Below are 23,675 nucleotides of genomic sequence, written 5' to 3' on the forward strand. Positions count from 1 at the left end.
TTTTTTTTTATTATTATCCATTCAACCCCAGCTGGAATCTTGCTACGTAAGCACTTCAGTCTTCATTTTGCAAGGATTGTGAAGCTCAGAATTCTGAGTTTGTTCTTGTTATGTTCTGGTTTCTCCTTCAGCTCTGATGTGAGAAGACCAGGTGCACGCATTATATGAAGTCTTATTTTGTGACTGGCACTGAGATTTCTGCCCTTATGAACTCCTCTTTGCTTTTCCTCCCCCCTCATTTTCACTCGATGAATGATAGCTTTTCACCATCATGGGAACATTGCAAGGAAGACAACGCTCAACACCCTGTCAACATTTTGGGGAAAAATTGTTCTTACTGCAGGTACCACCTATATTGATGGATTTTCTTTACTGAGCAAATTTTTATCTCCTGCCGTTATTATTCACAAAGTTACTTATTTTGACTTGGCTCTGTATGTCAAATGCACATGCATTTGCATTCACCCATAAATCCAATTTGGGCAAAATATAGTCCTGAGATTTGCACTCAACTCCATAAGTTTTATTGTGCGGCAACTGAGCTATCTCAGCCGGCAGTCAATTTAATTGAGTTTAACTGTCACCAGAAGGGTCTGCTGATTTTCAAAGCTCTTGCTATTAGACCTTAGAAAGAAAGCAAGAATGATAGTTGTAAGAACACTGCAATGGAATAATGCCCATCCTTACATACATCACAGTTGAAGGAAATAATGCAAAATTCTTTCTTGAAATATTTGGAGGTGAGAGCTGGAAAGCAGCTCCGTTTCTGGATTTCATTCTCTTTCACTTTCTATTTTTTAAGCCCTAGCCTGTTCCCTGATGTTGATTACCATAGTGTGCTCATCAGAGATAGTCTCTTTAGTCTCTCAAGAGTGGGACTCAAAATCTGACAAACAGATGAATCTGGCAAGTCATCACCACCTTATCTGAGTTAGTAGTAAACTCACAGATTTGAACCAAACCACTACATTATTACACAAGCTGAGAATGTTCAAAATCTGTCCATTAATTTCCTGCCGTGAACCAATAAATGTGTTTGTGCTAAATATGGAGCTTGACACATTGTAATTGTAGGGTACAAAACTAAGGATGAGATAAAGTAAATGTGTTTGACTGATTAAAATATCAAAAAAAAATCAAGGCAATATTACATACTTCTAAAACTGATAAAATGAATCACTTGAAAGACCCAGAAATACTTTATCTACAAAGTATTATCATTTATTCTGATTTGCTAATGACTTTTGCTATTGAAAAGTCTCACCATTTCCCAACAAGAAATTACCTGCATTGGCTGTTACAGAGCTAATTCAGGAGAGCAGGAGAGCTGTACAGCTGCACTACGGCTGGTCACAGTTGTAAACAGAGAGTGAAGGGCATCATCTCTACAAGCATCAGGTAGAAGGTCTCCAGATTTGAGCATTTGTCAGATCTGTGCAGCATCTTGCTTTGCCCTTAAATTCAGTTGGTCCATTTCTGACACCTCCCTCCCCTTTCTCAATCTCTCTGTCTCCATTTCTGGGGACAAACTGTTGACCAATATCTTTCATACACCTACCACTTCCAAAGGCTATCTTGCCTGTAGATCTTCCCATGCTGTCTCCTGTAAAAATGCTATTCCCTTTTCTCAGTTCCTTTGCCTCTGCCACTTCTGTTCCCAGGATGAGGTTTTCCTATCCAGGACATCAAAGCTGTGCACCTCCTTCAAAGAAAGGTGTTTCCCGTCCTCCACCATTGATGTTGCATCTGCATCTCCTCTATTTCCCAGACATTCACCCTCACCCATCTTCCCACTGCCTTAACAGTGATAGAGTTCCTCTTGCCTTACCTACCACCCCGTGAGCCTCCACACCCAGCATATCATTCTCCACAACTTCCAGCATCTCCAAAGATGTAAACACATGCTCCGCTTTCTGCAGGGATAGCTCCCTCCATGATTCCCTTATCCATCTGTCCGTCCCCATTAATCTCCCTCCCAGCACTTAACCCTGCAAGTAGCCAAAGTGCTACACCTGCCCGTTCACCTCCTCCCTCACCTCCATTCAGGGCCCAAAAAATTCCTTCCAGGTGAGGCAACACTTCACATGTCAATCTGCCGGGATCACCTATCTGGTGCTCCCAATCCAGCCTCCTGTAAGTGATGAGAAGTGCCGTAAATTAGGAGGACCCCTTCTTCGAGCACCTCTGCTCCAATCGCCAACAGCAGAACTTCCTGGCGGTCAAACATTTTAATAATCATTCCCGTTCCTTTTCTGACATGTTAGTCCGTGGCCTCCTCTTGTGCCACGATGAGGCCACCCTCAGGGTGGAGGAGGGTGGCATGAATATCTATTTCTCCTTCCAGTATAAAAAGTCCTCTTCCCCCTCTCCTCTTGTTCTGTTCTCCACTCTGATCACTTACCTCTTCTCACCTGTCTATCATCTCCCCATGGTGCCCCTTCTCCTTCCCTTTCTGCTGTGGTGCAACTCTGTTCTTCCATCAGATTCCTTCCTCTCCAGCTCTTTACCTTTCCCACCTGCCTGGATTCACCTATCACTTTCTAGCTATCCTCCTTCCACTCCCCCTCCCCGGCCACCTTTTTATTCTGACATCTTCCCCCTTCCTTTCCAGTCCTGAAGAAGGGTCTTGGCCCAAATCATTGAGTGCTTGTTCATTTCCATGGATGCTGCCTGACCTGCTGAGTTACTCCAGCATTTTGTGTGTATTGCTACTGTTTATATAGCATCTGATGCAAAGACCTTTAGACATTCATTGCCATCCATGTTGCAAGATGTAGTGCACGTGGGATGGTGGAAAAAAAGAGAGGCAGGCGAAGTTGGGGCCAACAGAAAGATATGACAACTTCATCTGAATAACTATATTTGGGTGTTGCTGGCAGATGGACTTGGAATGTTCTACCCACTTTATTTACATGCCTTTCTTTTACCCGTGTCTCTGGTTGATCTAACATCTGACCTGCCCAAACACCACCTACAATATTGTGGTGGCAAACAGCAGTTTCTATCTGTTGGTCAATTGACAGCCCACCTTTGATTCAGAGGTTTCTGGGTTCAAGTTCCAGTTCAGATCAGGTTGAAAATATCAAATGATTTAAACATATCCCTAATAATTTTTGTTCTTTGAACCATATGTGTATGCTCCAATTTATGTATAACATGTTGGCGCGTGGCCAAGTGGTTAGGGTGTTCGTCTAGTGATTCGAAGATCGCTAGTTCGAGCCTTGGCTGAGGCAGCGTGTGTGTCCTTGAGCAAGACACTTAACCACACATTGCTCTGTGACAACACCGGTGCCAAGCTGTATGGGTTCTATTGCCCTTCCCTTGAACAACATTGGTGGCATGGAGAGGGGAGACTTACAGCATGGGCAACTGCCGGTCTTCCATACAACCTCGCCCAGGCCTACGCCCTGGAAACCTTCCAAGGCGCAAATCCATGGTCTCATGAGACTAACGGATGCCTATATATGTATAACATTTAATTTTTTTTAAGAAGGATTCAGTTTTCTTGTTTGTGGGATTCTTTAGCTCTGCCAGCTTGATGACATACATCTGCAAGATGACAAGTATCCACTTGAATCAGAAAAAGGCAAGTTCCCACCACACAGATTGTTAGATTTTTGAGGGAGCTTTTTACTGTGTTAGCTGGAAACATCATCACAGCTGGCTGCACATTATTAGGCCAGAAATTTGAAGGAAATACTCTGAACCTAAACCAGTCCTGGCAATGATAGACCAGTTCCGAGAGGTCTTCAGTGCAGTAGTCTGATTCAACTATAGACAGGATGGTAAAATTGTCAAGACTTTGCCAGCTTTCCACAGCTGATGGATGTGGCAGATTGACCTCTACCTTGCTGAAGCCAGGTGGGAACTCTCAGACGCCACCTCATACCTACTCCTTGAAAAGGACCCCAGTCCAGACCATCTGAAAACTGTCTCCAACACCATCGCTGACCTCATCGACTCTGGAGGACTCCCATCCCCTGCAACCAAACTCATAGTTCCCTTACTTCACACTGCTTGCTTCCACCTCCTACCCAAGATCCACAAACTGGACTGTCCAGGTAGGCCCACTGTCTCTGCCTGCTCCTGCCCCACTGAACTCGTGTCCTCATACCTTGACTCCATTCTATCCCCCTTGGTTCAGTCCCTTCACACCTACATCCATAACACTTCTCATGGTCTCGATCTCCTCAGTAACGTTCAATTCCCAGGCCCTGGCCACCTCATTTTCACCATGCATGTCCGGTCCCTATACACTTCAATCTCCCATCAAAAAGCCCTTAAAACTTTCTGCTTCTTTCTCAATAAAAGAACCAACCAGTTCCTTTCCACCCCTGTTTGGCAGAACTGGTCCTCACCATCAACAATCTCTCCTTCAGCTCTTCCCACTTTTTCCAGACTTGAGGGGTACCCATGGACACCTGAATGGTCCTCAGCTATGCCTGCCTTTTCGTTGGCTACGTGGGACAGTCCATGTTCCAAGCTTTCCCTGGTAATGCTCCCCAACTCTTCCTCTGCTACATTGATGACTGCATTGGTGCTGCTTCATGCACCCATGTTGAGTCTCTCAATTTCATCAACTTTACCTCCAACTTCCACCCTGTCCTTGAATTCACTTGATTGATTTCTAACAACTTCCTCCCCTTTCATGATCTTTCCTCTTCCTCCATCTTTGGAGATAAATTGTCTGCTGTTTATTCATTTCCATAGATACTGCCTGACCTGCTGAGTTCCTCCAGCATTTTGTGTGTGTCGCTTTGGACTTACAGCATCTGCAGAATTACTTGTGTTTATCATAAATATCTTTATCGCAATTTAATAATTTGCTCTCATTCCCTATTCCTTCCTTCCTTTCTCCACATTGTCAACGTAGTTGAAGAGTTTAATTCACACAGAAAAAGTCAGAGCTGAATATGTGACACAAGGCAGCAATTTTATTCATTTTGAGGTCTTCCAACATCCACCTTTTTTTTAGAATAAACTTGTGTTTCTTCATGCAAAGTAAAGCAACAGTATCATTTAAAATGATGTAAGTATGATAGCACACAAATATGGATATATCTCTGTATTTATAAGTATGTATCTGCATATCTTCTCCACATTGAAGAAACCAGTCACAGATAGGGTAATCGCTTTGCAGAATACCCACACTCAATCCACTCTCTGTTGCATGCCTCTTTAATTCTGAATTCCACTCCACATCTGACCTGTCTATCTATGGCCTCCCCCACTGCCGTTATGAAGCCCAACATAAACAAGAAAACAATATCTTATTTTACCTCGAGGTACTTCACACCCCTCTAGAATGAACGTTGAATTTTCCAGCTTCAAGTAAACTCGTCTCTCATCACTTTCCCTTTTTTTTGGTAATGGTCAGTACTCATGCTTGTTATCACATGATTGTCTTAACCCACCTCCAAGTGTAAGTTCACTTTTCCTCTCCCCTCCTCCCCCCGGCACCTTCTGCTGATCATCCCTCCCTTTCATGGTTCCACCTATCTGCCTCTGTCTCACCCTCTCACTGACTTCTATATACTGGCTATCTTCCCTCCAGTCTACACACTTAGACTTGAATCAGGGTTTCAACTTGAAACAATCACTATCTCTTTGCCTCTACAGCTGCTGCTCCACTTGTTGACTTTGTCTAGAAGTTTGTTTTTCTTTTGCTCCAGATTCCAGCATCTGCTGTCTTTTGTGTCTCCAAACAGGGTTTTGTCTGAACACCTCACTCCTTTGTACAGTTCCGCTTGGAAAACCATACACCCTCCAATCTCTGCCCAGTTCTCAGGAAAGTTCATTGCCTCAAAGCATTAACTATTTTCTCTTTCTGCATATGTTGCTTGACTGGTTGAGTTCTTACAGCGTTTCTGTTTTTGCTTCAGATTCTAGCAGCTGCAGTTTTATTTGTTTGTTGGAGGTATGGATTCCTTCAGAATGCTTTAAATTTGAGGTTTTAGAGTGGATGGCCAGCACCTTTTCCCCAGGGCAGCAATAGCTAATATGAGAGGACATAATTTAAGGCGATTAGAGGAGGGATGTCAGAGGGAGGAATTTTTTTTGCACAGAGGTGGTAGGTGTGTAGTACACACTGCCAATAGGAGTGATGGAGGCAGATACATTAGGAATATTTAAAAGACTTTTAGATAGCTACATGGATGAAAGAAAAATTGAGGGCTGTGTAGGAGGGAAGCATTTTGGTGTAGGTTTAAATGGTTGCACAACATTCTGGGCTGTAGGGTAGAGCTACTAGGACTTGATGTTTCAATCCCTATGGTAAGTCGGCACCCTCGATGTTGGCAGTGGGCTTGGAGTGGTGACAAGGAGGGAGGGTAGGATGTCATTGAGGTCATCAGGTGGGCACCCTTCTTCTTTGACGTTTTGTTGATAAGCCCACAATGTCTCCAGAGGGCTCAACTGTGCTACCTGGCGTCCCAGATACCACCCCCCCCCCCCAGTTCCATACCCTCCTGTCTTCATCTTGCAGCCCAGTTGTTGACTTTCCTTTTAATCCAAATCCAATTGCTGCTTTCTTCTGCTGCATTTGACAAGGACTTGATTGCTTGTTGGAGGGAGTGACCCCTCACCCCATCTTCTTCAATAGAGCGGTCGTAGATGTAGCAACGAATCCCCTGCATCCCACTTCTACAGGGAAAATCTTGGTCTTCCAGCCATTCTGGCCAGCTTCAGTTGCCAGTTCAGAGTACTTGGTCTTTTTCCTCTCATAAGCTTCTTCAACACCATCTTCCCTTGGCACTGTCAATTCCACAACATATGCCAGCTTGGCTGTTGTGGACCACAGGACCATGTCTGGCTGGAGTGTTGTAGCCGCAGTGTCTGGGGGAAACACAAGCTTTTTTTCCAGGTCCATATCCATTTTCCAGTCCCGAGCAACCTGCAGAATGCTTACACCTTTTGATGTTATGTGGTGCTCTGGAGGTTGGCCTGCTGGTACAAATCATGTGATGTGGACAACGTTCTGGGCTGTAGGGTACTGTAGTGTTCTATCTTCTGTTTCTTGAACTGAGTCAAGTTTGAAGCAGGTTTGGTTCAGCATGTTTACTCAGACAGCATGCTTTCTAATTGGTTCAAAGGATGAGAACTATTGTCCTGAGTGCTGTAACAAAAAGTTTGTTGTTGGGTGATTAGACAAAGAACAGAACATTGTTGCAGCCATCAATCTGCTTCACACTTTAAATTGACATGAACTCTAAAATACCCTTTTCTCTGACTTGCCCTTCCAGTTTTTTTTCTGCAGCTGTGTTGAAATTTCAAAGTCTTCTGTCAATCAACTCTACTAATGTCAGGGGTACACACTTATTCAGCTACCATCCTATACCAATTTATAGTATGACACAAATTATTCCCTATCTCAACAGATAAAAGCATGTTTTGTTAATTTTGCTTGGTACAGGAATTGTCCTTTTAAAATCTCCTGCCCCAGTTTATGACCTTCTCCAATAGAGAATTGTTACCGATCTGAGATTCTTTGTTTAAATTTAGTAATTCAGTTGCTGAATGATTTGTCCTTTTACCATACAGCAGCGTGTAAATATAGAATTGGAAAAATTGAATATTTTTATAATCTCCTTACTTTCTGGTTTCATCCATTTTTATGTGTCTTTCAAGCCTGTATCTCTTATTCTGTTCAGATCCATGACAATTCTCCAGGAAACCAGTCGAAGCTCATTACATTTTGCAACGAAGAATCCCTCCTCCCCTCCCATTCCTCTCCCTTTCTCCTTCGGTAAGTAGAAAAAAAACCATAAAGCTGTTCAAATACAGACACGCTCCAACAATGTAACAGCTGTTTGAAATGGTCATGTGAAAGAACACTCCGTGTATTAATGAATGCAGAAACTGTATCATTAATTTGCAGCTTTATGACAACGTTAATTTGCAGATTTATGGAAGGATGTGATCCTGACAGCAAGTAAACCTTCCTCCCTCCATAGGATGCATATATACACACACACATAGGCACACACTATCCCAGGGATCAATCTGGTGAACCTTTGCTGCACTCCCTCCATCACGATGTATCCTTACTTGAGTAAGGATGGCAGAACTGTACACAGTTTTCCATGAGACGTCCCAACAGAGCCCTTTATGAATTACATTTGATATCTTGCACTCAGAATCCTTTTGGTCAATGTACCATCGCCTTCCTTTTGCTTGCTTGATCTGCATTTCAACTTGTTTTGATATGTCCATAAAACAACTTCTGGACATAAACACTTCTCAATATCACACCATTTAAAAATATATCATCCTTTCTTAATGAAAGTGGATGGCTTTTCAGGTTTCCACATTGTATTCCATTTGGCCAGTTCTCCTCCATCCACCTGAGCCTTTCTTCCATATTAGCAAGTTATTGTGCTATCTTGCTGTCTTTCTGCCTACTCCATACATTGAGGGGCCCTCTGCACAACATGGGAATTCTCTGCAAGCTGCTCAAACACCTTCCACCATTGTGCTTAAACTAACTGAGTTATTTATCTGTGACATACTCCTTCCATGGGTGTTTCATCAGTGACACTATTATCTGATCTTCATCAATAACTTTACAAGCTAAGGTGAGGCAAAGACTGAATCACCTATAATCTCCCCACCTCTCTCCCCCCCTCTCTCTCCCCCCCCTTGGAACCTCTGCCTGCTCTCTCTCTTTTTCCGAATCTTTCCGCACCCCCTGTCTCAATCTATCTCTCTTTCTCTGTCTCAATCTCTCCACCACCCCTCCAGTAGTTATTAGTAGGTTTAAAATCAGAGTTTTCCTCCTCCTAGGCAGGCTGCCGTCCAAGGCTGACGAGGCCCACCTGCCCAAAGCAACTTGATTTGATGTGCCAGTGGTCCGCATTTGCCCCTTCTCTTGTCAGTAGAAACAGTTCCACCAGGCCAAGTAGCTAAGCCAAATGTGAAGGCCAAGAGTTGGACTTGAATGTCAGAGGCTGTTAGAGACGGACACCAGTTGGAGCACTTTATAGGTAATGGGAGCTTATCACCACAACCAGCTATGACAACCTTAGGAACGAGTAGTTATTATATACCAGAAAAGTGCAATAGTTTAGTATGTTTTCCCACAAAATGTTTTACAGGCTCAAAAATAATCATGGTTATAACAAAAATCATTGGTATCATTCAGCAGCTGAGAAAGAGTCTACATTCTGGAGTTGCAGTTTTTTGCTTTTCTAGTACTGACTGAAAAGCACTACTAAATGTTTAAACAGCAAAGAAAACTACAAATATGACTATAGCCTAAGGAATGAAATGTATTCTGCTCAGCCTGCGTGTTGGGACATTCTTTGCCCTGTGCTCACATCAGTTGCAGCTTGCTGGCATCTGCTACTGCGCTGAGTTTGATCGACTGAAAGTTGTGGGAAGGATATCTGCTGTAGATCAAGAGTTTTGAAAAACGGCACAGAAGGTTTCATAGGAAAGTTTAATTGTATTATTTTGAAAAATATATGTATCCTTCAATAGTTTTGAATTCCTTTACTTTAGAAAAACAAGTTTTCCAAGAAGCAATTGAAAAATATTTGTGTGATTTGTTTCAGTTGTGGGTTTTATTGGCAATTTGTATTCTCTTTTATGTTTCCTCATAACAATTTGGTACATTTTTCTCATGGAAGACTGATTTCAGATTTATTGTTTTAGGTAATGAGTAAAATGTCAGTCCTGAGCTTGGTGCCAGAGAAGTCATGTCCAAACTGTGACAAATAAGAATGATTTTAAAAAAACTGGAGGAAATGAGAAAAGGGAAGAGCAATATCCCTGGTCCACTCATTCCTCCCCACTGATCGCCTTTCTGGCACTTAACCCTGCAAGCGGGACAAGGGTTACACCTACCCCTACACCTTCTCCCTCACCACCATTCAGGGCCTCAAACAATCCTTTTAGTTGAGGCAACATTTCACCTGCAAGACCATTAGAGTCATCTACTGTATTCAGTGATCCTGGTACGGTCTCCTCTGTATCACTAGGACCCAATATAGATTGGGAATTGCTTTGTCAAGTATCTTTGTTTCATCTGCCACTGGAGGTGGAATTTCCCTGTGGCAATCCATTTCAATATGACTTTCTATTTCCATTCTGACATTCCATCCACAGCCACCATGAGGCCATGCTCAAGTTGAACACCTCATAGCCTCCAACCTGATGGCATGAATATCAAATTCTTTAACCTCTGGTAATTTTCCTTCCTCCCAATTCTCTCTCCTTCCTTTTCCCTATTCCAGTTCCCTTCTCACCCTTTCTCTTCTCCTCACCTGTCCATCTCCAACCTCTGATTCCTCCTTCTTACCTTTCTCCCATAGACCACAGTACTCTGCTATTAGATTCCTTCTTCAGCTCTTCCACCTATCAGCTTCCAGCTTCTCATTTCACCCTCCCCACCCCATCTGGTTTCACCTTTTGGCTGCCAGCTTGTACTCCTCCCCCTCCCCCACCTTCTCATTCTGGCCTTTTCCCACTCCCTTTCCAGTCTCGGTCCAAAACGTTGATTGTTTGTTCCTCTTCATGGACGCTGTCTGACCTGCTGAGTTCCTCCAGCATTTTGTGTGGCTCAAGATTTGCAGCATCTGCAGGATCTCCTGTTAATAAGAACTGGAAGTTGTTTGTTCGTTGGTGTTCCTATTTTTTTCCTTTAATTTTCCTGAGATCTGCGCATTATCCTGGTCTGTTGGTTGAGTGGTTTCCTATGTCACTGTGAATACTGACATGGGGAGATGCAGTAAGAGATCTCAAGGACTTGTGGTTTGAGTGTAACAGGGAACTATGAATGCTAATTATTGCACCTGGAGCAACAGATGCAATAAATTAGAGAGGAACAGGATGTGTGATTTCAAGTCTCACCTGCAAGGATAGTTTGGGTCTTTGGACAATGGTGTGAGAAGAAAGTGAATGTGTACTTTGTATCTGCTACGATTGCATGGAAAAGTGCCAGAAGGCGGCAGCTGCAACTCTCATTCAGTCAAATGCGCCATGGTAAACGCTGATTAATTGCTTAAGGCTGACCTTCGTGCACATGGCCACTGAAAGCCAAGTAGAACAGACAAAAATTATCACATTAATTTTTAAAAGAATCATGTTTATTTTCATACACATTGGAGCTTTCTTGAGAATCTGTAGGTCAAAAACCAGTCGCAATGCTAGTCAGCTGGTATTTTAAACTTTGAATATCTGTCCTTTTAACAATGATTTGCAGGTTTCAAGCTCCGTGCTTGTTGGCCATCAGTGGGAAGCATTGTGTTAGTTGAGCAGCGGGAGAACTGTCCCTTTTGTGTCGCAGCACTCCCTACTGAACATGGCAGGATACATGGCAGAAAATGGAGAAAGATCATTATAAAGTACAGTACACCAACTGCAAGATGTTACAACAGATATGGAAAAAGCCTGATGGAATATTCCAACATGTGCCACTCCAGGAAAGGAACTGGACAATGTAGTCATGCTCAAGGTATTGTACAATTAATATGGGCCTTTCTAAGATCTCCTACATATGCTTCACAATTGAAAATGCAGCTATATAAATCACAGCATAATTAAATTTTCAAATTTAAAGCAGCACTGTAGCACAGCCTAATTTTATGACACAATAATTTAATGACCATTATGATGGATTATGGCTTGGGCTTGGTGCTTACTTTTAGTGCACTCCTTAAAATTACAGAAATTATAGTATACTTGCCTGCTTACATAATATGGAGCCACCTAATAAAATGGAACAATGGCACAAGACACTAAATTGAAAGGACATCCCTTCCTACCGTGGTAAACTTTCCTTAAGCAGCAAGGAGGTGATAAGCACCGTTGGAACCACAATTCACTGCGAACTTCATATACTTCGATGAGTTACTCTCAATTCCACACAAACATAAGCAAAAATGCAACAGCATTCGTTCATTTCATATGTACCTCATTGGAAGGTGACTTCAGAACCCAACATGTTAACATCATTAACTTTAATTGAAAGGTAAATCAATGATATTGGAATCTCATAATTAGAATATTAAAGTGTGTTTTGGCTAGCTGGCAGAAATAGGAAGGATGATCAGCTGGGACAGCAGGATGCTACAAGGATCAGTGCTGGGGCCTCATTTATTTACAATCTATAAGATAGGTAGGAAAGTCTTTTCAAGAAGGATACAAAGACACTGATATAAAAGAAGAAAATGTAGGAAACACTCAGCAGGTGTGGAAAAAGATACAGTTAACCTTCCAGGTTGAAGATCCTTCAACAGAACAAAGGAAGATAGAAAATATGCTGGATGTGGGAGATTTGGTTTGCAAAGGAAATGCCTTTAATAAAAGGATGCCAGGGTTACCTTGGGACTGAGGTGTAAATGAGGTCCTTTAAGTCAGTGGTCCCCAACCTCCAGACTGCGGACCGATACCAGGCCGCAAAGCGCCCGAAGGTTGCAGACCACTGCTTTAAGTCTATGTGTTAATGGGGGTAGTTAAGAGTGGGAGTCTAAATGAAGGGACATAACAGTTATACAATGAGAGAAATTAGAAAATGAGATCACAACAGTGGAACATAAAAGTGCTGAAATGCTGATCATCAGGACATGCTCAGCACAGACCAGGCTGTGTTAATGGTAGGGATACAACTAAGCCAGAATCACAGCCAAGTTTGATTCAGTTCTGGTCACCTCACTACAGGAAGGATGTGGAAGCCATAGAAAGGGTGCAGAGGAGATTTACAAGGATGTTGCCTGGATGGGGGAGTGAACTTGGCCTTTTCTCCTTGGAGCGACAGAGGATGAAAGGTGGCCTGATAGAGGTGTATAAGATGATGAGAGGCATTGATCGTGTGGATAGTCAGAGGCTTTTTCCCAGGGCTGAAATTGTTGCCACAAGAGGGCACAGGTTTAAGGTGCTGGGGAGTAGGTACAGAGGAGTTGTCAGGGGTAAGTTTTTTACTCAGAGAGTGGTGAGTGCATGGAATGGACTGCCAGCAATGGTGGTGGAGGCAGATACAATAGGGTCTTTTAAGAGACTTTTGGATAGGTACATGGAGCTTAGAAAAATACAGGGCTATGGGTAAGCCTAGTAATTTCTAAGGTAGGGACATGTTCGGCACAACTTTGTGGGCCGAAGGGCCTGTATTGTGCTGTAGGTGTTTCGATGTTTCTAAGCCAAGCAAACGAGTTATCTGAAGTTGTAAAATTTGATACTGAGGGTGAAAGGTTGCAATACTCCTAGGCAAAAGAAAGATTAGGTTTATTTGTCACATGTACATTGAAGCATACAATAAAATGCGTGTTGGCTTCAATGCCCAACGTGGGGGGAAGCATGAAAGTGTCACCATATTTCTGGCACCAACTTAGCATGTCCATAGCTTATCTCAAATGAGATCCTGTTCTTTAAATTTACATTGGACTTTGTAACAGTGCAGGAGGGCACAGATAAACATGTCACAGTGGGATGAGAATTAAAATAGCAGGCAAAGGAGAACTAAGCACAGGTGCTCTGCAGTGCAGTCACCCAATCTGTGTTTGGCTTCTCCAAAGTAGTGAAGACGGCATTGTGAACACCCAATGGAATACACCAGATTGGAAAAAATGTTGGTGAACCTGGGAGGACTGTTCCTGGAGAGTGGGAAACATAGAAATCTACAGCTTATTACAGGTCCTTCAGCCCACAATGTTGTGCCAACCATAGAACCTACTCTGGAAACTGCCTAGAATTTCCCTATCACGTAACAGTTTTTGCCATTGCCTGGGAAAGTGCTGCACGAAGGGAGCAGGTAGGTCTGAACAGCAGAGCAGATGTGGAAATCAGAGGGACTGTTTCATCTAGGATGCTGTAAAGGGAAGAAGAGATCTGTTTATTGATTGATTGATTTATTTATTGACATACAGTGTGGAATAGACTCTTCCATCCCCCGGAGCTGCACCACCCAGTAATCCCCAGTTTAATCCTAGTCTAATCACGGGACAATTTACAATGACTTGGAATGTGGAAGGAAACTGGAGCACCTGGAGGAAACCCATGGGGTCACGGGGAGAATGTACAAACTTCTTACAGGCAGCGTCGGGAACTGAACCCAGGTCACTGGAACTGTAAAGGTTTGTGCTCACCACTATGCTACTGTGCTGCCCCAACTGTAAGGGTGGAATTTCATTGATGGGGACAGAAATTGCAAAGGATGATCTGTTGAATGGAAAGGTTAGTGGGATGGAAGTGAGGACAAGAAAAGTTTGCCCTTGCACTCGCCTGGAGGAGAGAGGTTGGGAGCAGAAATTTGGCCAAGAGCTCTACCTCCCATGATTGAGGGGAAACCATGGAAAGAAAACAACTTGGAGGCACCTTGTTGAATGTCATTCAAGCAAATATTTGGAGACAGAGGAACTAGGAAAATGTAATGGAGTCCCTACAAGACGCAAAATGGGTGGAGATCTAGTCAAGATACCTGAGGAACTCTGCAGGCTTGTTGTTAAACCATTTCCTGGAGATGAAGAGCTGGTCAGAGATTGTCCACGTGAAGGTGATGATGGGGCAGAAATAGGTCCCAAAATGAAATTTTGAACCTGTGTATCAGTGTAGGAAGTAGCACCAAATCAGTCTTCGAGCATTGAAAAAGAGTTGCAGGAGGGGAATTGAAATGCAGGCATAACCCATTAAAAAAAATAGGCATAGCTGGGGTCCATATGAGTGCCTGTAGCAATGCCATTTGATCTGGCTGGAATTGAAGGAGAAGTTGTTGAATTTGAGAATTTGAGACAGAGAGTTCATATGGGCATAAAAGCAGGTTAATGAGGAGATGAAATTGTTGCAAGTGGAACACAGTTTCAGGAAAATGTGACATTATCCAAACTGAAGGGAAGAGCAAAAGTATAAAACATTGTTTAAATGGAAAAAGGCTAAAGAATGGGTGCCACAGTAGTGTAGCGGTTAGCACAACCCTGTTGAGTTCAGAGTTCAATTCCGGTACCGTTCGGTAAGGATTGTCTCTTTGTGGAATATGTGGGTTTTCTCTGGGTCCTCTAGTTGCCTCCATAGTCCAAAGACACACCGGGTAGGTTAACTGGTCATTGTAAATTGTCCCATAATTAGGTTGGGGTTAATTAGGTTTGTCTGGGGTTTCTGGGACGGCATGGCTTGAAGGGCCAGAAGGGCCTACTCTGCACTATATTGCTAAGTAAAATAAGTGAAATAAAGGCTGTTCTATTCAGGGTTGAGTGTTCTCATATTAGAAACACAACGCTAGTATGTAGATACAGCATGATTAAGAAGAGTCAACATAAAAGAGTTGACAAATCTTTTGGGATACTTTGGGAGTACAAGAAATCAAATGGATAGGGGGGAATTTATTGGAGTGGTATATTTGGGCATGAAAAACTCCTTTCAGAAGATGCCATGCAAGTAGTTATTAAAGAGAATTGGAGCACTTGGAATTGAGGTCAAGATACTAACGTGGATTGAGGATTGGTTAATGGACTGAAAACTGTGGGATAAGTAGTTCATTTTCAAGGGACCATATCAATTACTTGGCTGAGTGAACAAAGTGTGATACATCCACAACTGCTGATGATAGAAAGCTAAGAAACAATGAATGGTGTGAGAAGGATTCTAATAGACATCAGAAGTGTGCAAACAGGTATGTGAATGGGGCAAGTTGGGATAAATGAAATACAACGTTGATTATTGAGAGGTCATTCAGTTTTGCAGAAGAAATAACAAGGGTCCTTATATGGTGAAAGATCAAAATATAGTTGGTGTTTACATCATCGAAAGTTGTTATATGCGTACAGCAAGTAATTAGGAAGGCAAACAGGTATGTTCATTTTCGTTGTAAGAAAATTTGCATTCAATGGTGAAGATGTAATACAGAAATTATATTGGTCTGGTTGGTGCTGGGTCAGGAATATTTTGTACAAGGCTTTTCTTTCTACTTGAGGAAGTTCTATGCTTCTGTTAGATGGTGTGCAACAAAAGTTCATCAAACTGATTCCTGAGATTAAGCGATGGAGATGGTCCAATGAGGAAAGATTAAGTATATTGGATCCATACTGTGTGGAGTTTAGAAGGTGAGATCTCATTAAAAACATACAAAATTCACACAGGCCTTGACAGGGCAGATGCAAAAATGGTATTTTGCCTGGCTGGATGTCCAGAAACTGGAGAGACAGTCTCAGAATAAGTAATTGGCCATTCAAGACAAAAAAAAGGAGAATATTTAGAATATTTTCCACCCAGAGAGTACAAAGTATTTTAAATTCTCTATCATGAGGGTTGTGAAGGCTCATTTGCTGAATATTTTCAGATAATTAGATTAGATTAGATTAGATTCAACTTTATTGTCATTGTGCCGAGTACAGATACAAAGCCAATGAAATGCAATTAGCATCTGACCAGAAGTGCAAAAGAATAGTATTATTTACAAAATAACTGCGAATAAAATGTAAGTGCTACAGCACACAAATATAGAAGTACTGAGGCAGTCCAATATGGGTGCAATACTGCTTAGCGCTGTGATGAGAGGTTCAGCAGAGTCACAGCCTCAGGGAAGAAGCTCTTCCTGTGCCTGCTGGTGCGGGAGCGGAGGCATGGGAGGAGAGTAAAAAGTCCATGGTTAGGGTGAAATGCATCCTTGATAATGCTTTTCGCCCTGCCCAGGCAGCATTTACGGTAGATGTTCTCAATGGTGAGCAATTGGGTGCTGATAATCCGCTGGGCAGTTTTCACCACCCACTGGAGTGCCTTGCAGTCTGATATGAGACAATTGCCATACCACACTGAGATGCAGTTGGTGAGTATGCTCTCAATGGTACAGCGGTAAAAGTCTGTCAGTATCCTGGGACAGAGGTGAGTTTTCTTGATGCTCCGCAGGAAATAAAGGCGCTGTTGCGCCTTTTTGATCAGGGTGGAGGAGTTCAGGGACCAGGTGAGGTCATCGGAAATGCGGACATGAAGGAATTGAGGTGTGCTGAGATAAAACTCTATCTTATTGAATGTTGGAACTGCCTCAAAGGGCTGAAAGTCCTTATCCTTCTTCCATTTCCTATGTTTTGACATTATATCAATGCCATGGTATGTGACTAACCTCTCATTCAATACAGATCAATGTTTTAAGATGCAGCTGAGTAAATTGGTGTAATCCTTTTATAAGTTCAGAAGTTCATTGTTTTGTACTTTGTTAAAACCATAACTAAAGTATTTCATGAGGCTCATCTGCTTTAACATTAATTTTACATGGTTATTAAATTCATGAGTTAAGCTGACATGCAATCTGGGGTTGCAGGCCCCTCGATCTACAGTGGTTGAACCTGTATCGCTGGTTCCGTGACTGGAATTTGCATCTCCAGCTGCTAAGATGAGATGTTGACTTCATTCTCAGAAGGATTCAGGGTGGTATTGAAATAGCAGTCTCATGATGGACAGAAGGATCATGAGGTGATGATGTAATCACTTCAAAAACATTCTTTTGACCCTCTTAACGGTAAAATTATGGAGGACTTAGCCTTTCAGTGTTTTAGTTATTAAGTCATTTTCTTGTCCTCCACTAAGTGTTCCAGGGGATACTGAGATTTATCCTTTATCCTTTCCAGTGGCCTTTTCCTAATCTGCAAGCTTCCATTTTGTTCCTACCTGGGCCTGTGGGTATGGTTGGCAAGACTAGCATCTATTACCCAGCATTAGTTATCCAGAAGAGATGCTGGAGGATGCCTCAAAACTGTTTGATTGAGCAGTTCCTTCCTTGGCTACTTAAGGACAACCATATAATGAAATCCAAAGAGAATTGCAACTGTGAAAAAAACAAATCTAAGATTCTTCATCAATTTGTGCCATTAGAGCTGTTTCTTTTCCCACAGATACAGCCTGGCCCGATGACTATATCCAGTATTTTCTGTTTAAGAGTTAACCATATTGACATAGGACGATAATCACATCTAGGCCAAATTGGGCAAGGACAACAAATTTCTTTATCTAAATGACATTAGTTTTTAATCAATCTGCCAGCCTAACAACCACTTTACAGTCTTTTCAATTACACTCATTAATGTATGTGTATGTTCTGAGTGTATGTTCATGGTTTTTTGCTGCTGTAGCTCATCCACTTCAAGGTTTGACATGTAGAGTGTTCAGAGATTCTCTTCATGCACCACTGTTGTAATGCGTAGTTATTTGAGTTACTGCCACCATCCTCCTCTGACCACTGTCATTAATGAGGCATTTTTGCCCACAAAACTGCCGCTCACTGGATGTGTTTTTGGTTTTTTTTGCACCAGTCTCTAGATATTTGTTCATGAATATCCCAGGAGATCAGCAGTTTCTGGGATATCCGGCCCATAAGACCATAAGACATAGGAGCAGAATTAAGCCATCTGGCCCATCGAGTCTGCTCCGCTATTCAATCATGGCTGAACCTTTTTTATCCCCTCCTCAACCCCAGTTCCTGGCCTTCTCCCTGGAACCATTGATGCCATGTCCAATCGAGAACCTATCAATCTCTGCTTTAATCCCAACGACCTAGCTTCCACAGCTGCATGTGGCAACAAATTCCACAAATTCACCACCCTTTGGTTAAAGAAATTTCTCTACGTCTCTGTTTTGAAAGGGCGCTCCTCTATCCTGAGGCTGTGCACTCTTGTCCTAGACTCTCCCACCATGGGAAACATCCTTACCACATCTCTGTCTAGGTCTTTTAACATTCAAAAGGTTTTGATGAGATCCCCCCCCACCCATCCTTCTGAATTCCAGCGAGTACAGACCCAGAGCCATCAAACATTCCTCGTATAATAACCCTTTCGTTCCTGGAACCATCCTTGTGAACCTCCTCTGGACCCTCTCCTGTGCCAGCACATCTTTTCTAAGGTGAGGGGCCCAAAACTGTTCACAATACTCAAGGTGAGGCCTCAGCAGTGCCTTATAAAGCCTCTGTGTCACATCCTTGCTCTTATTTTCCAGATCTCTTGAAATGAACTCTAACATGGCATTTGCCTTCCTCACCACCGACTCAACCTGCAAGTTAACCTTTAGAGTTCTACACAAGGACTCCCAAGTCCCTTTGCATCTCAGATTTTTGGATTCTCTTCCCATTTAGAAAATAGTCCACACATTTATTTCTATTACCAAAGTGCATGACCATGCTTTTTTCAACATGGTATCTCATTTGCCACTTTCTTGCCCATGCTCCTAATCTGTCTAAATCTTTCTGCATCCTACCTGTTTCCTCAACACTACCTGCCCCTTCACCAATCTCTGTATCATCTGCAAACTTGGCAACAACACCATCTATTCCATCATCTAACTCATTTATATACAGCATAAAAAGAAGCGGTCCCAACACCGACCCCTGTGGAACATCACTAGTCACTGGCAGCCGACCAGAAAAGGATCCTTTTATTCCCACTCACTGCCTCCTACCAATCAGCCAATGCTCTAACTATGTTAGTAACTTTCCTGTAATACCATGGGCTCTTAACTTGGTAAGCACCCTCATGTGGCACCTTGTCAAAGGCCTTCTGAAAGTCCAAATATACAACATCCACTACATACCCTTCATCTGTTCTACTTGTAATCTCCTCAAAGAATTCCAACAGGTTCATCAGGAAATCATGCTGACTTTGTACTATCTTGTTCTGTGTCACCAAGTACCCCATCACCTCATCCTTAACAATTGACTCTAACATCTTCCCAAACTCTGAGGTCAGGCTAACTGGTCTATAATTTCCTTTCTGCACCCTTCCTCCTTTCTTAAAGAGAGAAGTGACATTTGCAATTTTCCAGTCCTCTGGCGCCATGCCAGAGTCCAATGATTTTTGAAAGATCATTTCTAATGCCACCACAATCTCTAATGCTAACTCTTTCAGATCCCTAGGGTGCAGTTCATCTGTACTTTTAGGTCTTTTAGCTTTTTGAGCACCTTCTCTTTTGTAATAGTAACTGCACCCACTTCTCTTCCTTCACACACTACAACATCAGGATCGCCTAGCACCAGCTATCATTACATGCTCAAAGTCAACTAGATCACATTTCTTCCTCATTCTGCTGTTTGGTCTGAACGACAACTGAACATATTAACCATGTCTGCATGACTTTATGCATTGGTTTGCTGCCACGATTGGCTGATTAGATATTTGCATTAAAGAGATGTATAGGTATACCTAATAAAATGGCCACTGGGTGTATGTCTTTATTTGATTTTGAGATTTCCTTTGAAATTTCCATGTAATTAATGGATGAGCATGGTAAAAGGTCATTACAAATGGAGGCCAAAAGTAAGGAGTTTAAATTTTGAAAAGCAGCTCTAAGTGAATCTTGAAAGGAGGCAGAGTGGAAGCAATACTAGAAAGTAATAAGAGGCAACCTTTCCTGTGAATGTGACAATAGGGGTAGTGAGGTTAATGAGAGTACTGGAGTGACAAGTCCAAGGCCTGTCAGTGAATAAGGAGGCATTGAAGTCAGGAAAGAGAGCAGGGTAAGTTGGAATAGAACTTGCAATTAACTAGGATAAGAAATTATTCAGGTGCAGAGGGAAGAAATTGGTGATGGTATCTCAATTAGAAAAGATTTATGATATGTGATGGCTGATAGAGAATCAGGATCTTTATCAAGATGCAAGAGGAGTGAAGCAAAATGCGATGCTGGAAGGAGAAGGAAGTGTTAGAGCGGTAGAGGGCAATATCAGGCGTAATATTCCATGTGGTGTTCTTCATGGAAGGTAGGGTCAGTTGATAAGGCATTTTTTTAGTGAAAAGGTGTCAGATAATGAACACTGCACTTCTAAGTAATTAATTGCATGACATATTTTAATGTGATACTGTAAAAAGACAAGCTTTAATATTATCCACACTTTGAATGGGGAGAAGCTTCTAAGTTTGGCCAAGGAAAAAGGAACCAACAGAGATTGCCAATCAAATGGTCTCAATCTGATCCGGGTATCCCAAATATTAGGATGCTAGAAATCTGAAATAAGAACAGAAAATGCTGGGTATGCTCAGCATGTCTGTTAACTTTCCAGGTCAATGGCATTTTGACAGAACTGAACAATGAGAGACTGCTGACTTGAAATATTGACATTTTCTTCAAACAAGCCATATCTATTTTATTTGTTTTCCAGTGTCAGTAATATAGTTTATATGAATTTATATAGATCACATTTGGTGGGCACTTCAGACATAGATGCATTATATGTATACAAGCAAATGCATGTGCCCTTATACTTTTATGGATTAAGAGGGTGGATTTCCAACTGTGACCCTGCTGACCCCTTCCCCGGTTTGACTTCAAGTTATCCATAACTTTCCAGTATAAATCTGAAACTAAAACAAGAAAGGAGCACTTTGGTTGTAGAATGAGAATCCTCATATGAATTAAATGATTTCATAACTTTGAAAACCAATGTGTACACTTTCTATGAGTCATGCTATCACTAAGCAGGTTCTAGATGCAATCTGTGTCTGATTATTAAATGAGAAATCTTCACATTCCTTGGTTATTTCGGTCAGGACTAACAATTGCTCTTCTTTTCGAAGATACACAAGAGGAAGTTGCCCCACAAACTCGTGTTTTCATGTTTGGTCTACAGGTACAGTATGTCTGTAGAGGACCAGTGTGTATTTGTGGCTCATGATGAACATGGGATCATGAATAGTATGGCAACAGTTGAATAGAAAGGTAAGTTGGCAAGAGTTAATGGGACATGAAGGGTTGAAAGGCTGTCTGGCTGCAGAGTGAAGTGGTCCTGTCACACAGCACTTTCTCCCCCTCTCTTTTCAGTCTGGGTTTTATTTAGTAGCAGGCATGTTGTCCCTATAGTGAATTAGATCAGAAGCATTAGCTTGCAGAATATATGCCAATGAGCTAATGATTCTGACACGTTGACAATCCCAGCCTAACAGCAAAGTACCCATACAGCAAAGCCTGTTTTTGTATCTCATTATTTTAATGGCAAAATGTTTGTCAGAAAGAAACGACTTATTTTCTGTCAATCCAGTCTACAGTATCAGGAGTTATCCAGGTCTGGTCCTCAGGGCTTCAGACAACTAACAAACCACATCTTATTTCTGCTCCAATAGTTCCCTGTTATGCCTTTCAGATACAGGAAAAGTAGTGAAAGCATAAACCAGTTGAATGTGGCAGTGTCGCCTGCCATTCATTGCTCATGAAGGGCCACGGGACATGACTTCATTTTCGAGCAAAACTAAAGAGTACCTGCAAAAATGGGAACAACAATTTTAAAAAAATTACAAAGAGGTACATGACACTTGCAAGTTCATAAAAATGTCAAATAGAAAAAATCTGCTATGAAAATATATACTTAGATGGGCTTCGAAAAAGAGGGGAGCTGCATTGTTGAAGAAGAATTAGATTTACAATCACCAAACGTGTTGCTGGTTAAACAATCTGCTCTGAGTTAGCAGAACACTTGAGTCTCCCTTGGTTGGTCTATATGTGGTACTGAACTGTAACATCATTAAAAATAAATGTGTAAAGTTAAACCTGCCAGTCATTGATAGAAGTGCATCTTTTCTTCAAGATATCCAAAAGGAACCCTGTCACAATGTTACCAGAAAAAATTAAACTGGTTAGATGAGTTCTGCATTTTATTCTAAAGGTTCCAGTTTGGAGTGCCCTATCTTCAATAGGAGGCTAACCATGGCTCTGGTCATGTTAGGAAAAAATCAGGGTGTCCACTCTTACCCATGACTAGACAGATCTTTGTGAAAGCTCCTGAAAGATGTAGTGTGATTTCCCCCACCGCCCTCTCAGCCCCGAAGTCCCATCCATTTAAGCAATGGAGGCTGGTTTTAGTCAGCATTAGCTTGCCTCGGTGGATGCTACCTCACAGAATTGGGCCCAGTGGAGATTAACTGAGACAGGAAGCTGTGTAGTGAACACTGACTGATCACCATAATGAGATGCAGCATGTGTTTTATGAATCCTGCACCAGGTCAAATGAGTGTGGGTTAAATGTGTGTTGCATTTCCATGGTACGTTTTCCACTGTTCCTCAGTTTGGTCCCTAAGTGTTAGAATGTTAAAAAGATGCAAGATGTTGTTCCAATAATTTTTACTGGAAAAATGTAGATTTCTGTAAGTAAGAGCCCTTGTGGAAATTTGTGTGAACTGTGTGTTCAGCAGTACTCATACCAACAGAGTATCATATAAAACTAGAGTATAGTGTTGCTAATTTGTTCAAATATTTAAAACCAGCCAAGAAGAGTTATACACACAAAATGCTGAAGGAGCTCAGCAGGTTAAGCAGCATCTATGGAAATGAATAAGCAGTCAACATTTTGGGCCGAGACCCTGCATCAGGACAGGAAAGGAAGGGGAGTGGGTGGGAGACGATGCCAGAATAAAAAGGTGGGCGGAGGAGAATGAGGACAAGCTAGAAGGTGGTAGGTGAAGCCAGGGAGGTTGCTGGGGGTGGGGGGGGGAGGGGATTAAAATAAGAAGCTGGGAGGTGATAGTTGGAAAAGACAGATGGCTGGAGAAGAAGGAATCTGGTAGGAGAGGAGAGTGGATAATGGGAGAATGGGAAGGACGAATGGGAAGTGATAGGAGGTGAGGAGAAGAGGTGAAAGGTTGGAGTGGGGAATAGAAGAAGAAGGGGGGGGGGAGGAATGACTAGAAATCGATGTTCATGCCATCAGGTTGTGTTTTGTCCTGAACACAACATATTATAGTGTCTTTGCAGCATCTGTTTTCAAAAGGGTATTTGTTGTC

The 23,675-nt window shown here is 42.2% G+C and overlaps 1 protein-coding gene and 1 long non-coding RNA gene across 3 annotated transcripts in view; one reads left to right on the forward strand and one right to left on the reverse strand.

Moving 5' to 3' along the window:
- The first annotated feature begins 262 nt into the window (after positions 1–262).
- LOC140202664 (uncharacterized) lies at positions 263–22,370 on the forward strand. 2 transcript variants are annotated; one of them, XR_011887146.1, is made up of 5 exons: positions 263–343; positions 7,650–7,744; positions 11,201–11,452; positions 21,480–21,621; positions 22,043–22,370. It is a non-coding gene; the product is annotated as an uncharacterized lncRNA (long non-coding RNA). The 2 variants fall into 2 exon arrangements; XR_011887145.1 differs by having other exon boundaries at positions 21,533–21,621.
- The window catches only part of LOC140202663 (protein Wnt-7b), an 89,733-nt gene continuing 88,088 nt past the window's right edge, over positions 22,031–23,675 (reverse strand). Inside the window, exon 5 of the transcript XR_011887144.1 lies at positions 22,031–22,158. The gene's annotated coding sequence lies outside the window, so the exon portion shown is untranslated. The remainder of the gene's footprint in view (positions 22,159–23,675) is intronic.

Source organism: Mobula birostris, chromosome 9, assembly GCF_030028105.1.
Source record: "Mobula birostris isolate sMobBir1 chromosome 9, sMobBir1.hap1, whole genome shotgun sequence".
NCBI classification, from domain to species: Eukaryota; Metazoa; Chordata; class Chondrichthyes; order Myliobatiformes; family Myliobatidae; genus Mobula; species Mobula birostris.